Consider the following 6,000-nt stretch of genomic DNA (forward strand, 5'->3'; position numbering starts at 1 on the left):
CTGTCATTTGTTATCATTTTGTGACAAATGAGGCTTGCGAGCAAGGCTCTTCTGTAGATTTTGCATCCTTCAATATTTCTCTCTCTCTCTCTCTCTCTCCTTTGCTTAGGGATGCAGTGGCTCAGTGGCTAAGAGGCTGAGCTTGTCGATTGGCAGTTCGGCGGTTCGAATCCCTAGCACCGCATAATGTCCAGTCAACGAAGCAGTGGAAGTGATGTGCCGGTGCCTGGAGGCTGTTGGGGCCTGGATAGGTGTCAACAAACTCAAACTCAACCCAGACAAGACGGAGTGGCTGTGGGTCTTGCCTCCTAAGAAGGACAATTCCATCTGTCCATCCATTACCCTGGGGGGAGAACTATTGACCCCCTCAGAGAGGGTCCGCAACTTGGGCGTCCTCCTCGATCCACAGCTGACATTGGAACACCATCTTTCGGCTGTGGCGAGGAGGGCGTTTGCCCAGGTTTGCCTGGTGCACCAGTTGCGGCCCTATTTGGACAGGGAGTCATTGCTCACAGTCACTCATGCCCTTATCACCTTGAGATTCGATTACTGCAAAGCTCTCTACGTGGGGCTACCTTTGAAAAGTGTTCGGAAACTTCAGATCGTGCAGAATGCGGCCGCGAGAGCCATCGTGGGGCTTCCTAGATTAGCCCACGTTTCCTCAACACTCCACGGCTTGCATTGGCTGCCGATCGGTTTCCGGTCACAATTCAAAGTGTTGGTAATGACCTTTAAAGCCCTACATGGCATTGGGCCAGAATACATCCGGAACCGCCTTCTACTGCACAAATCCCAGCGGCCGATAAGGTCCCACAGAGTTGGCCTTCTCCGGGTCCCGTCAACCAAACAATGTCATTTGGTGGGCCCCAGAGGAAGAGCCTTCTCTGTGGCGGCCCCGGCCCTCTGGAATCAACTCCCCCCCAGAGATTAGAATGCCCCCCACCCTCCTTGTCTTTCACAAATTACTCAAGACCCACCTTTGTCGCCAGGCATGGGGGAGTTAGGATATTCCTTCCCCTAGGCCATTACAAGTTATGTATGGTATGTTTGTGTGTATGTTTGGTTTTTATAATAAGGGTTTTTAGTTGTTTTATTAAATTGGATTGTTACATGTTGTGTTTTGTCATTGTTGTTAGCCGCCCCGAGTCTACAGAGAGGGGCGGCATACAAATCCAATAAATAATAATAATAATGGGGTGAGCCCCCGTTATTTGCCCCAGCTTCTGCCAATCGAGCAGTTTGTGAAAGCATGTAAAAAATGCAAGTAGAAAAATAGGTAAGGTAACATGTGCATCTTCGGTGATTAGCTGTGTCCCCTATATTGGAGCAAGATGGAATCTGGGAAGAGAGAGTGAGGCTGACTAGGTGCAGCTCTATCTCACTTTAATCCAAAAATTGTATATATTATTAAAGTCTTCAACTATTGGTGGAGGATTCTCCCAATGGAACCTGACAGACTCCCAATAATGTGCTTAGAAGAACAGATGGGCACACCCAAACCCACTACATGGGTCAACCAACTTTCTCAAACCACCCTATATTTCGGTTTCTCAATGCAACACCTGCTTTCAGCCGGACATCAGGACAAGGCAATATTTAAACAAAGCGTTTTAGATGTTAATGCGCAAACTGATATTGAGACACTTGTTAAGTGCAGGTCACTGAAATGGTTAGCCAAGAACAAAACAGCCTTTCAACTAGAAAAATACCTGAGAATGAGCAAGATTTGAGCAGTTAGATTCTATGGTCAAATATGGACGATTCCACCAAGTGCCATATTTTGAGAGAACATGCATTTGCGGTGCACCAGAAATAAACGGAAATTTTCTGGATGGATTTGACTATGAATTTGGGGTCTGTTAGTCTCTTTTTCCTGGTACCCCATATAAATTTGAATTTAGATGCCAATTTTTGCAATAGGATCCACATTGCGCGAGGATGCATCGCGAAGAGGCAACAGGTAATTAGATTTCCGCTGCTTCAGCAAGGCCAGGGAAGGGATACCGATGCAACTCTGAGATTATCGCTTGACCTTCCTCCCTCTCTGCTTCGTACTCGCTGCTCCCCCTCCACACCTGGAAGCCTCTCCTTGTGCAGCCAATGTGACCTCAATTACTGCTTTCATTTCTTGTTTTTTTCCCCTCTCTCTCCCCTCCCTCCTGCTCTGCCAAAGCTTCTTCTTCTTTTTTTCCCCAATTTACATGATGGCTAAGAATAAACGCCCTTCCTGCCCTTCCCAACACTTCAATGCCTCGATCCTGGCTCACTTTCTTGTATCCTACTTGTATCCTTTGTTTTTTTTTCTGGTGGCCCCGAGAGAGCTGAAAGGCCGATAAATGTTTTAATAAGTGTCACCTTTGGAAGTTAAAGATAAGAGAATACAGCGGTACCTCTATTTGTGAACTTAATTCGTTCTGTGACCAGAAAAGTTTGTAAGAAGAAGCAATTTTTCCCATAGGAATCAATGTAAAAGCAAATAATGTGTGCGATTGGGGAAACCACAGGGAGGGTGGAGGCCCTGTTTCCTCCCAGGAGATTCCTAGAGGGACCCCACGGAGGCTTCTCCCTGCTTCTTCCAGCCCTGTTTCATCTTAGAAGATTCCTAGAGAGGCCCCACGGAGGCTTCTCCCTGCCTTTTCCAGCCCTGTTTCCTCCCAGAAGATTCCTAGAGAGGCCCCAGAGGCTTCTCCCTGCCTTTTCCAGCCCTGTTTCCTCCAAGGAGATTCCTAGAGAGGCCCCACGGAGGCTTCTCCCTGCCTTTTCCAGCTCTGTTTCCTCGGAGATTCCTAGAGAGGCCCCACGGAGGCTTCTCCCTGCCTTTTCCAGCCCTGTTTCCTCCCAGGAGATTCCCAGAGAGGCCCCATGGAGGCTTCTCCCTGCCTTTTCCAGTTACAGTTTTGGAGGCTAGGGTTTGTAAGTAGAAAATGGTTCTTGAGAAGAGGCAAAAAAATCTTAAACACCCGGTTGTTATCTAGAAAAGTGTGTAAGTAGAGGCATTCTTAGGTAGAGGTACCACTGTATTCAGATATTGTGAATGTGTTCCAGTTTAATCTAAAGGGCTCAGATCTACTCATATGGTGGGCCTCAAGCTTTCAGCCCAGTGCATAGGGTAGTCTTGCCATTCATTCCCTTGTTATGCAGTGATACATGTGACATTTCTTGAAGTATGAAATAAGGGTAGGGCTTCTTCTTCTTCTTTCTCCTGCTTCTCATCTTCTTCTCTTTTTCCTCCTCCTCCTCCCTCTTATTCTTCCTTCTCCTCCTCTTTCTTTCTCCACCTATTCCTCCTCCCCCTTCTTCCTCTTCCTCTTCTTCTTTCTCCTTCTCCTTTTACTTTCCCCCCCTCTTCTTCCTCCTTCTTGCATTCTGGAAATGAGCCAGGGATGAATAAAGTACCCTTGTTCCTAATCATCCAAGTAAAAACCCTGCTGCCAGCTCTTTGCAATTCCTATCCTTCTTCCTCCTTCTATTTTTCCTCCTCCTCCTCCTCCTCTTCCTTCCTTTTCTTCTTTCATCTCCTCCTCCTTCCTCTCCTCCTGCTCCGTCTCCTCCTCCTCCTCCTCTTCCTTCCTCTTCTTCTTTCGTCTCCTCCTCCTCCTTCTTCTCCTTCCCCCTCCTCCACCTCCTCTTCCTTCCTCTTCTTTTTTCGTCTCCTTCCCCTCCTCCTCCTCCTCCTTCTTTCTCCTTCTTCTCTTTCACCTTCTTTTATTCCTCCTCTTCCTCCTTCTTGCATTCTGGAAATGAGCCAGGGATGAATAAAGTACCCTTGTTCCTAATCATCCAACTAAAAACCATGCTGCCGGCTCTTTGCAATTCCTATCCTTCTTCCTCCTTCTCTTTTTCCTCCTCCTCCCCCTTTTCCTTCCTCTTATTCTTTCATCTCCTCCTCCTCCTTCTCCTCCTCCTCCTCCTCCTTCTTTCTTCTTCTCTTTCACCTTCTTTTATTCCTCTTCTTCCTCCTCCTCCTTGCATGCTGGAAATGAGCCAGGGATGAATAAAGTACCCTTGTTCCTAACCCTCCAAGTAAAAACCCTGCCGCCGGCTCTTTGCAATTCCTATCATACTCCTAACTAGGATACTGGATCTGATAGAATCCATGGCAACAGTAGTTGAAATACAACAACTACTACAAAATACCTGCCAAATGTCTTTATGAAGGAATTATTTCCCACCCTGAGAGAGCATGGCAATATTTCTCTATAAAAACACCCCGGACTTAATGAAAGCTAATTCAATCAAAGTCAGTTCTCTTTAGCTGAAGTTTGCTAGACTCTTTCCATAAATTTAAGCAAACCAGGGACTGTTATAGACCACCTGTCCTATATCTCTATCATTAATGAACATCCCCAAGGACAGTTCTGGCGGCAGTGAGTGGCAGAATCAAATTTCTCCAGTCTGTACATTATTTCATTGGGTTGTTTTTTTTTTAAAAGAAATCATTCAATTAGAAGGTCACTGTCTTTTTACTTTTAAGCTTCTATTATTACATTTGGGATTATTTTATTTTGCCAGACAAAGTGCATCTTCAAACTGAGCCCATTGACCCAAGAGATAATGCAAATCTATTTTCTTGGGGGGGTTTTTGCGGGCAGATTCTAGGCGCACAAATGCAACCTGCTCTTAAGGTGGTTGGATGTTTGATGCTCTCAGTTCTCATATCTGAAAATGGGATTTTGTTCTGATATCTTGCCTCAGGCTAGCGGTTAGGTATTCGGGTTTCTTATTTGAGGAAAGATGCAATATATCAAGACAGGTTGGAAGGAAAAAAATGGAAAAAAAATCCTGCTCAAATAAAAAATCTCTTGAGCACCGATTCTATCTGAATTGTAACTCTTTTAAGTCAGTCCGGATATTATTTTTATCCTTCCCCTAGTGACAGGAGAAAAAGAATAATTTGTGTTTCGAATGACTAATTCTTTTAAAAATGGACACATGTAGTAATTTTTTAATGCTCTGTTTCTTTCTTAGGAGATTTGAATTCCTGCTGTTTTTGCTCCAGATTTTTCAGGCTATTCCATTGATAAATTGTTCTCAGTGTCAGAAAATGTATCCTTTGCTTCTAGTTTGGGTTCTTTAACAAGTTTTCACTTGTTACTTACTTATTTATTTAGTCAAACACGTATTAGATTATATACACTGCTCAAAAAAATAAAGGGAACACTTAAACAACACAATATAACTCCAAGTAAATCAAACTTCTGTGAAATCAAACTGTCCACTTAGGAAGCAACAATGATTGACCATCAATTTCACATGCTGTTGTGCACATTCAATTTTGTACAGAACAAAGTATTCAATGAGAATATTTCATTCATTCATATCTAGGATGTGTTATTTGAATGTTCCCTTTATTTTTTTGAGGAGTATATACACACACAAACACACACACACACACACACAGTGGTACCTCTACCTACAAACACCTCTACTTACGAACTTTTCTAGATAAGAACCGGGTGTTCAAGATTTTTTTGCCCCTTCTCAAGAACCGTTTTCCACTTACAAACCCGAGCCTCCGAAATTGTAACTGGAAGAGCCTTCTCTGTGGCGGCCCCGGCCCTCTGGAACCAACTCTCCCCAGAGATTAGAAGAGCCCCCACCCTCCTTGCCTTTCATAAGCTCCTTAAAACCCACCTCTGCCGTCAGGCATGGGGGAACTGAGATATTCTTTCTCCCTAGGCTTCTACAATTTATGCACGGTATGTTTGTATGTATGTTTGGTTTTATAATAAGGGTTTTTAGTTGTTTTAGCATTGGATTGTTACATGCTGTTTTTATCACTGTTGTTAGCCGCCCCGAGTCCACAGAGAGGGACGGCATACAAATCAAATCAAATCAAATCAAATTGGCAGGGAGAAGCTATTATAAAGTTATAACATATTATAAGTTATTATAAAAATAATCACACAACCCAAACAAGCCATACATAAAACCATAATAGCTAAGGGGTATATCAGTTTCCCCGTGCCAGGTGACATAGGTGGGTTTTCAGGAGCTTGC

Source organism: Erythrolamprus reginae, chromosome 10 (assembly GCF_031021105.1).
Source record: "Erythrolamprus reginae isolate rEryReg1 chromosome 10, rEryReg1.hap1, whole genome shotgun sequence".
NCBI classification, from domain to species: Eukaryota; Metazoa; Chordata; class Lepidosauria; order Squamata; family Dipsadidae; genus Erythrolamprus; species Erythrolamprus reginae.